This window comes from Nipponia nippon, unplaced genomic scaffold, assembly GCF_047370975.1.
Source record: "Nipponia nippon isolate SJK-2023a ecotype South Korea unplaced genomic scaffold, ASM4737097v1 scaffold_30, whole genome shotgun sequence".
NCBI classification, from domain to species: domain Eukaryota; kingdom Metazoa; phylum Chordata; class Aves; order Pelecaniformes; family Threskiornithidae; genus Nipponia; species Nipponia nippon.
In genome coordinates this window covers 1,386,636-1,396,628 of record NW_028262348.1, presented here as the reverse complement: position 1 = coordinate 1,396,628, position 9,993 = coordinate 1,386,636, and the positions used below count along the sequence as shown (strand labels likewise).

Here is a 9,993-nt window from a genome sequence, read left to right as displayed (position 1 = left end):
TCTCTACATAAGCTGTCCTGTCTTTTGTTCAGAGCAGAGACTGAGTTACCTAACACATCACCGATGGGTTAAAACATACCTGATCAAAAGTTTTAGGAGAAGTTGCCTCAGATGCTAAAAAGACCCTAGCAGTATGCTGGAAAGAAGAAGAAAAAAACGCAAACAAAAAACCCCACAAAACTCAAACCCACCCCCAGCCATCTAGAATGTGATACCGCTCACCTGCGTTGAAGTGGAGTTTCCAGAGGTGTCTGTAGTGATGTGCCTGGCAGAGCAGCGTGACGCAGTTCTGCTCGGGAGCTGGGAAGTTGTAAAGAACGTTACTTGTCACGCCGATGTAGGCACTTGCGTTTGCTTCTGTCCGCTGTAGCTTCTGAACTTTTTTTTCTAAGTGCTAACCACCAAATCACCTTTACACATGAAAATCCTGGTAACTTTATTTCATATTTACCTGTTTCAAACAGAAGCAGTATTTGTTCTTAAAGAAGTCTAGTCCCCAAGCTTATGTTTTTGTTTTTTTTTTTTTCTCCTAACAGTTAGTGTATATGTATATTTATTGGTTCCGTACGTACTTCTGTAATGGTGTGTGTTACAGAAGCAGAAGTTAGCTGTTATGTGTCGCTGTATCCAGACCGCTGCTTGGCATCTGAGCTAGCTCAAAGGTCGTGTAAGTTCTCATTTATCCAAATCTATTTTTCTTTGATTCGTGCAATAAATATTACTGGTCTGAATACCCACAACAACTACTCATACTTTTTAAAAGCAGCACACTGGTTATTTTTAAGTATTTGGAGGATTAGAATTTTTAATGGTAGATTTGGGTGTATTTATATATTCTGTCATCTTCTAGGTAATTCTAGCTTTATTACATCAGTAAAGTTAGCGACAATTGAAAGACTTAATTCAACATCTGCAAAAGATGAAAATACAGATCCTTGATGTTATGCTATTGTACAATCTTGAGGTGCTTGACCTCCTAAAGTAGTTTGAATTGTGTACTTAATATGAATTCCTGCTGTCTGCCAGGGCCTGTTCTGGCAGTCACTTTTTCTTACGTGCTCCTGTTTCATCAAACAGTATGCACGTCCCTCTTTTTCAGCTCCCCTTTTTGCCAGTAAGGCTTGCAGGAGTCTTTTGGCCAGTGATATCCATTCGGGCTCTGCCTGTCTCCTAGATTCCTACAGCTTATATTCCTTTCCTTCCGCTCTGATCTGCTTACCTGCCCCTGTGGAACCAAGGTAGAACTTGGCAATAGGACTGCCTTTTCATGTTGAAACACTCTGCCTGGTTAATAATTAACATTATTGGCAATCGCTAGGTTAATTTGCTTCCTGTTTATGCAAGTACCACTATCTTTTTATTAATTCAAAAGCTAAGGAGTCCTTTCTCATTTTAGTTACTGTCTTGCGCAGATCCTTTGTCACAAAACTACTAGCATGCTGTAGTCTGCAGGCGAGCAGCAGGTCTCTGACGTCTCTCTCGGACTAGGCAGCTGAAGATGAGCTATTCACCTGGTGCGTACAATGGAGACCAAAGTGATTCTGGAGAATGGTGCAGTTCCTGGGTGCTTTAGTAATTCCGGGTAGGAAAGTTTAGGAAGTACACCAATCAGGCGGTTGTGCTTATCTGTATTGCCATTAATCTGGGTAAATCTTTGCTGGGTATCGTAAAGTACGAAATTCTATTTTGAAAGAGCTTACTGACTCGACTCCGCTGGAAGGGTGGATTCCCTTCTCCCAGGCAGTATAGATTTAAGTGGATGTATCTGTTACAGCCCTAACTATCAACAGGTAAGAGGACAGTTGCGTTATTAGGAAGCTGTGTGAAAAGTTGCAGTTCCTTCATCGTCTCGTGGTGAACCACTATCATGTCGCACTCTCAGTCTCCAGTTGACTGAAGGCATTCTGACAGTTCGTGAATGTCGAGGCCCTCGGAAGGATCCTGGAGGGGATGGAGAATTAGGAATGCCAACGCGGGGGTATTGCATACTGGACTTGGTATGCTTGCTCTGTCTAAAGGTGATTGATACTTAGAAACTATCTAGGCTGCCAGGTGTCAGGATCTAATAGCAGAAGTAGACATGGTTGGAAAGTAGCAACTGCCTTCTAAGAATCTCATTCCTTGTGCCAGGATCTTCAGAGGAACTATCCCAAAGAATCGGGAATAGCAAGAGCTTCCTAATTGAATGTCCTGACACAAACTCACCAAAATGACATAAAGTTTGCCAGTGAACTGTTAAATGCAGGCAGCTTATTATCGAGTCCTCCCAGCACAGTCGAATGCGGTGAACAGGAAGATTCTCTCGTTTATAGCCTAGCTCCCTCTGAAACATGGCAGAGCTGAAATTCATCACGAGGAGCAGCTGACAGGTTATGTTTTCCTGCAAGTGGTGGCGTGTGTTTGTGCTGGGCCACCTGTGGATTTGAGATTACTGGAGCTACAATCTCCATATACCCGAGTGATGACCAAGTTCTTCCGAGGGTGATGAACTTAAAGGCAGGTGAGTGAATTATTGGGCGTCTTCACGTAACCCTGTGCACAAGGTCGCAATCCCAGGAGTAGTTCTGGCTTCGTTAAAACTGTGGGCTGTACTTCGGTGTACCCTTCTTTTGTGCGATCTGCCTTTTAGTTTTGTAGCAGTGGATGCTTCCCTGAGGACAAGGTGAATTATTTAGCTAAATCTTCAAAGAATCTGTACTTTTTTTCAGGCAATTCTTGCTCGGGGTGCTCTGTGGCATAAAAAGCACTTCTGTCCTTGTTAGGGGTTCGTAAACCACGTGCTGACAGACACAGTTGCTCTGCATAAGTTGATCGCCGCTCATCTAATGAGTCTCAGGACTAAGTCAAATTCTTTCACCTGCTTCTGCCACTAGCAGTATAACAGGATATTGGATTTCCAGTAGGAGAGGAGGTACTTCTCCTGTGTTCTCCAGTTGTCAGGGAATGATCCAACGGCACAGAGAGCATGTTTTTGTGGTTGCTTTTTGCTAGGAGTCAGTAGAGAGTGTTCTGTAGAGCAAGAAAAAGAAATGCTCCATATTATTGCTTCCACGACAGAAGCTTTTTCATTTTCTGGGCCCTGGGATTGCTGTATGCTTTCTTGTGATCCTTATTGTAGTAACGATCTGGAGGAAACCAAAGCGGAGGAATAGCACGTGTTGTTTATTGCAATATTCTTCAGTGGGCTGTAGGATTCAGGTATTTTGGAATTGGTATTTCTCTTAGGTGACCCCCAAGTCATGTCTGCTGTCTCTCAGTCTCTGAAAGAAATAAAATCCTAGGTTACACCCGATTTATTGTTTGAAGACACCAGATGTGTTCACCAAAAGCGCTTAGTTGATGTTCACAGCATTCTTTGAAGCAGGAGTAATTTCAATGGAAAGACTTAAAACTGAGGGACCCCCGCCCCCTCCCGGGGAGCTTCCTTCGCGTTGCCTTGTTTCAGGCAGAAGAGGATGCTTGCTAGTCTCGGCACGGTGAGGGTTACGGTGCTTACGTGCGGGCCCGCCCGAGCAGTACTCTCACCCAGAACCAGTCCTTACCATGCCTTTCACAGGCAAACTGCTGGAAGATGAAGTCACTCCAAGGGTGGTGATATAATATTAGCAAGGTACATGGGTATCCTTGAACTTTCAGCAACCTGAGAGCTGCTAACAGTAAAGCAGCGTTTTATGCGATACTATATGAGCTTGAAAGCTAAGGGATAGTCAGACCTTAAATTAATAGTGTAGTCTTTATAGGAACAGAGATACTCACAGTCTATGTCCTAATCTGCTCAAATATGTTGAAATTTTGTATAAACGATTGCGTTCGTCTGTTAATGTACACACACACACACCCCTTCGCATCCCACACTAGAACAAAATGGGCCAGTGCTCTGGGAAACTAAACCCCTTAGGCTGTATGTAATAAGGGGCTTGTTATACAAGGGAAGCGATGGCACTGAAGGACGCTGACTTTTTAGGCAAGCGGAAAGCTTAAGAAGAGTACCGAGACAGATCTGCGTGGCTAACGCACATCAAGGAACCACAGTGACTCTGGTAAGTAACCATTTTTTCTAGTGACTGCTTTGGCATAACTATAGTTTTGAAAAGAGTTCTTCCATGTTGCCTTTCCTTCGTATATAACTTCTGTGTATGTTTTCCATCCTTAATACTCACACTTGTGACCTAAATCTGTAAGCTGGATGGACTGACTTCTGGAGCCAGATGTACTGCCGAAGGAGCACGAGGGTGCTTCCTGACCTGCTCCCTCGGCTTCTTTCAGCAGCTGCAGTAGGCTGCTGCATAGTAATGTAGAAAAAAAATTATGGTGGTACCCTTCAGGTTGAGGGAAATGAAAAGACTGGTTGTATTTTAAGTCATACATGAGAACGACTTAAGAATAACAATGGGAGTCAGAAGGGTGAAAGCCGATGTCAATACACACTGTCAAATATTCTCTGTCAGCACGGGACCAACCTGAAATCCTTCAACAAGCCAGTTTGAGTTTAAGGACAGAGAGAAAACAGGAGCAATATTCCAGTGCTTTGGATTCTTGTTTTTTAATTCTATCCGCACCATATATTTGAACTAATTTAACATAGCTGCTCAAGAAAAATTAACTAAAAACCAGTGTAACAACATGAAAAAACTTGCTGGATATGTTTTAGGTTCATTGAAGAAGCTCGTTGAAATCAGTGGTGCTTTTTGAAGACTGTGAAGTTACTTATAGACATAAATGATAGAGGATGTTTAGGTCTGGTTCTGAACAAACTCCAAGTACTTGAAGCTCCACATAGATGCAGATAGTTTGGTTTCTGAGTCTTAGTTATTTCCGAGATGAATGCAAGATGTGCTCCGAACACTGAGGTCAGGCCAGGTAGATTTTTAATTAGTGTCAGCAACTGAGCTGTCTGTTAGAAATAAAGTAAGCCAGGCTTCCAACTACTTTCACCTGCGTGCCCCCCAGCGAGCGAGTGCTTTATTGATACAATTCCTTTCCCCAACTAGTCCCAGGTAACTCTTCTTCCATGTAGTTTTTAACAGTCGTTGTCATGTCTGTTAGAAATAATCTAATCTTAGAAATAATCTAAGAAGATAATCTATAGGTACGATTATTCAGACACCTCATTTGATTTTTATGCTTGTGTCTGTGTAGTATGAAGATGATAGATAAGTGTAAAATATTTCTGGAAATATTGCAGGAGGCAAGAGACCTTAGACGTTCAAGAAGTTTGCCTTCTGCGTGTGAAAGAGCAAGATTAAGCACTGGAATATTGTAAAATACCTTCAGAAAAGAGCTATTTTGGATAAGAATGTTTCGGAAGCAGGTAAGACAAAAAAGCTTAAGGAGAGTGTGATAAATTCAAAAAAAGGTTTCCATGAAAGCGTACACCACAATGGAAAACTTTTGAAAGTCCTTTTGTAATATAATTCTGTATTTTGTTCTATTGAGTAATAAAATGTCAGACATGAATACCAAGGAATGTATCCTGTTTCAAGACTATGAACTGATTTAGAATATGCAAGCTTCTGGATTATTATTATTACTGTAATAGTCATCGTCCACTAGTGAAGAACATATGAAAAAATTTCACTGTTATTGTTCTTAATGAAGAAAACCAGAAAAACACAACACCATTTGAGAAAAAATACTTGAGTCACGATTACATAGCAACAGGAGCAACAAAACCGTAGAATGAGCCGTTTTCTTTTTCTCGTCTTTGGTCATCTTTTGATAATTTTACTTTCTACAGTTAGAGACTTGAGTCAGCACACTTAGTAGACTCTGGCCCTAAATGTGTAATGTTATTTACAGGAGAAGTGATCTTTTTTGGACTATATAGCCATTCCTTTAGTCTCCTAAAAAAAAAACAACAATTAAAAGATTTTTATTTTTGCTTTCAGCAAAAACTGCTCCAGAGCTGAAATTAACAGCCTTTTGTTTATTGTTTTAGATTGAGTTTTTAGAATCTACAGCTAAATTTCAGGATATTATATTCCATACCACATGCTAATTTAATGTCCCATTGAAATTTATATTTGCAAATACTTGAATGCAAGTATATTTTAAAATACATATGTTATGCAAATTCTGCCCAGTACCTACTCTGGCAGATTGGCAGGTGGAAAGTGGGCGATTTCCTGACTGAGGGGATTGAGGTGGAATTTTGTTAGAAGTTGATCTTTTGCTATGCTTATGAAGAAAGATTCTGTTGTTCGTTTTTTAAAATATTTTAAAATAAATATAAAATTGTTTCTTAATTGCAGAGCTAACGTTCAATGGTTATTAAGTCTTATTTTATAATAGAGCGCTCTCATTTTGTGTCCCTGAGCCTACATTTGGCATTGCCATTCTTGCTTCAAATCCTATAGGGCAATTGGAGCGCAATGCGATCCGTGTAATTTTTCAGTGTCTGCTCATTCAAGCGTTGGTCACGTGTTCAGAATTAGAGTACGGTCAGCATCACATTTTTTCATATTCTGATGATGCGGAAGAATGCAGAATAGATTTCTATGTGTTCTGAAAAGAATAGTCTGATTTTTTAAAATGGTGATACTCGTGTGGTAGAAGGCCAATTTAAAAACTGTAGCATGTTAAATTGTTCTGCAGAATGTTGTTAACCCTTGTGCCAATTCTCTGCTTCCTGTTCTCCAAAGACATTACGTTTTTACTTGTGATCCAAATGATCTTATTTCGTGATTATTTTCCGTAATTTATCTTGAAAGATACACATTTAATGTTGAAAAATGGAATTGGTATCTTAAAGAGAGGGAACTGCAAACAACCTAATCTCCATGTATCAACTGAATTTTGTATTCAAAACAGATAACATTTTTAAACTATTTTATTGAAAAACGAGCATTGCCACTGGAAGTCAAAGACTGGGAGGCAAGGCGTCACAAATTAAAGTAGTTCTTATAAAGACCTCTTATTCTAACTGTGGTTTACGTTCGCATAAAGTAATTTTCCTTAATATTGATTTGATTTAGCTCTTCAGCTACAACTAGTGTTAAAAGTGTTTTGGAAATAAATTTGAAAACTTAAAGGATCGACAATGAAGGTTTACAAATGCAACACTCTAATAATCTGTTACATGCAACTGTTAAATAATAGTAAGTAAAAGTAGTAAATAAAGTATATGTATGTATCTTATAGTTGCTTGAGACCTTGAATGGTCCTTAAATTGATGGGCCTTGATGGAATTTGATGGAATTAGTGAAGAGTCACTCCTGCAAATGAAGTCAGAGTCAATTTATGCAGAAGCGCCGTGCAATATAAGCTGTGTTGTCTTCTCTTGCCATTGCACCTTCGTTTGGAGTAAAACTGGAATTGATTTCAGTTCTTGAGTTATAAACTCAGAGCACTTAGATGTATTTGTTGTTCCACTCTAGTACAATAAAGGCCACGAAGAAGGCAGTTTGTGGAATATTTGCTCTCTGTGGCCATTGGAAGGGATTGCCAGTCATTAGTGTCACCCGATTGCTGCAGCAGGTTGCTGTGTGCTGGGGCAGAAGGCAGCATAGTTGCACTTTTCTGATATTTCGAAATGAAGTTCTGTTGATCTGCATATATTTTGTCACTGTGGAGATCATTAAGAAATTTTTTGAAGGAAGCTGTCCTATCAGATTCCATTTCTCAGTACATAGACCTTTTTTTTTTTCTGTTGATTGTTGATACATTAAAAACGTCAAATAGAGACTACTGAGCCCCTAAAACCCCAAAGCTTACGCAATGCTGCTGTTAGTGTTTAGTACTTGTTGTGAGTTTACATTGGAAACCACTGGTCTGTTTGAACCAAATTTTATAGACAAATAAAGGACTCAGAGGGATTCAATTCCACCAAATTTCACGGGCAAAGTGGCCGAGTAGAACAAAGAGGTCCTGTTAGTGCTCAGCTGGGGGGAAAGCTGCAGTGTGCGCTTTCTGCTACTGAGCAACATGAAATCCGCGCAGGAGCTTCATTCCCAACATACAGATTCTTGGTACTCCAGGTTTAAGTTAAATACCATTTGAAAAACCAGTACCATTCGGTAAGTAGTACATTCTGCATTTTGCTTACACCTATACATACTTCTTAACCTCTTTTTCATCTGTTTGAACTGTGTACCTTTCAGTGCAAAGACTGCCTTATCTCCTACTTATATATAGTGTGCTGGTCTCTTTGGATACCTAATGAGTTTGGTGTTATTTGTGTGCTATTGCCATGAAAAAGTGGGGATGGTTTAGGTGGAAGTACCATCTAGTCATAAATATACTCAAAAAATGATGTATATAAACTCAGTGTTTCCTCTTGATTACACAGCCACCTTATCAGTTGTTTTTCCTGCACTTCCTTCTGCTGTTCTATTAACTGAAGTTAAGCTCATACATTCCTAATACATAAAAATAAAATTTGACTCTTTAGACACATGTGAACAAGGGTAAAAATCACAACGCAAACATGCCCCTGCTATCTATTCTGAACTCTCACTAAACAGCTCCGGTTTGTTTGGGGTTTTTAGAATTGATTCAGTGAATTCTGTCAGTTTTAATGACTCGCTCTGTCTTTGTTTGAAATTGGCAACAGGTAGTTCATCTGCCGTGGGACTTGTGTGCAATATCTGCAAGTTTTAAGTCCTATGCATAAGGCCTGATACACAAGGAGCTAATAATAATAAAGTCTGATCAGCTAATTGTACTCGCTGCATACTTACAAAGTGAAAATAAAATACTCTTTGGCTACTAAGAAAAACTACGAAGAAGATTTTGTACGCAGGGATATTTATTGAATGTTTCGTACGAATAGATTTTGTACAGATCGATTCCAAGGTAGCACAGTATAAATTAATTCCATCAGGCAATTATGCAGAATAAATTGTCAGCTTTAAATTTTCACGAATATTTAAGATGTATTTTTAGAGTAGTTTAATTAGATGCTTAAATATTTCCTAGAAATATGAAAGCTACATACTGAAAGCAATACAATTAACAGGCAGCACAGTTGTTACAGCACATTTTTCAAGTTGGGGGAAACAATCTGGTACAGTATGTCTCTCTGCCGTAAGTGCAATCAAGCGAGAAAACATCTCATACCAGTGCTTCGCTGGGAGTAAGGTACGGTTAGGGTGGGCACACTTTTAAACTATAAATATACTGTAAAGCACTCTGCCCCAAAGAGTTCATAGCCTGGGGAGATGAAGATGGACTGTTTCTATCTAAATATTAAAAAAGATATAGTGTATATGTGGTTTTTAATGACGCATTCTGGTCCTTTTCCCCAGTTACTCCCCACTGGGGTTATATGCTATCAGATTTTTTTCTTATATCACTTTGCTCAGCTTTGAGCATTGAGAAGAATGTATGGGGCAGTAGCTATATGAATCAGTTGAGGAAAAGAGAGATGTGGAACGAAAGGAACTAAAGATTGTTTGAGAGAAACAAGTTTTAGGGGAAAAAACTGCAGGGAAAAAATTTATTTTTCACTGTTCTTGCAGGGTAAAGATGCTTGGGGATTGAGAATACGTGAATAATGAAGCAATACCTTCCTCTTTAAAAATGTAAGATAAGTGTGGATTCCGACCTCTTTACAAATTTAGGAGAAGTGTGGATATCAGTACTTTTTGGCTACTGTCAGCAAGGTGCCTTTTTATCACTAGAATTTGGTTTTCCGCAGTTGCAAACTGCGGGCAGTGAAGGCTGAGCAGAGCTTTGTGAGCGAGCCGTTTAACTTTCTGTGTATTACAGTTACAAGTACTTTTTCCATTTTGTTGTTAATCACAAGGTTAAATATGTTTGTTATAACTCTTTCCTCTATGCCAGTTGTGGTCTAATCTTACATAACTGTGAATACAGTTATATTTTTATTCTATATTCTATATAGTTCAAGTATACATATTTCTTTTTTCTGAACCTTCAGTGTTGCATGCTGTCTTACGTTTTAGTCTCAGTGGCTTTAAGTAATGCTTACAAATCCATGTGGGCTGTCCCAACTCACACCTTATAGCCAGGTGAATTATTTTCATTTGGTTA

The 9,993-nt window shown here is 39.3% G+C and overlaps 1 protein-coding gene across 2 annotated transcripts in view; it reads left to right on the top strand.

Moving 5' to 3' along the window:
* SLC5A1 (solute carrier family 5 member 1) overlaps positions 1 to 9,993 on the top strand; it is an 84,417-nt gene that overhangs the window by 18,290 nt on the left and 56,134 nt on the right. The window contains exons 1-3 of one of the 2 annotated variants that reach the window (XM_087768669.1): positions 2,450 to 2,500; positions 3,965 to 4,040; positions 5,186 to 5,311. The exons of the other annotated variant lie outside the window; for it this stretch is intronic. The gene's annotated coding sequence lies outside the window, so the exon portion shown is untranslated. Of the gene's footprint in view, positions 1 to 2,449; positions 2,501 to 3,964; positions 4,041 to 5,185; positions 5,312 to 9,993 lie in introns of those variants that run through there. 2 annotated transcript variants of the gene reach the window in all.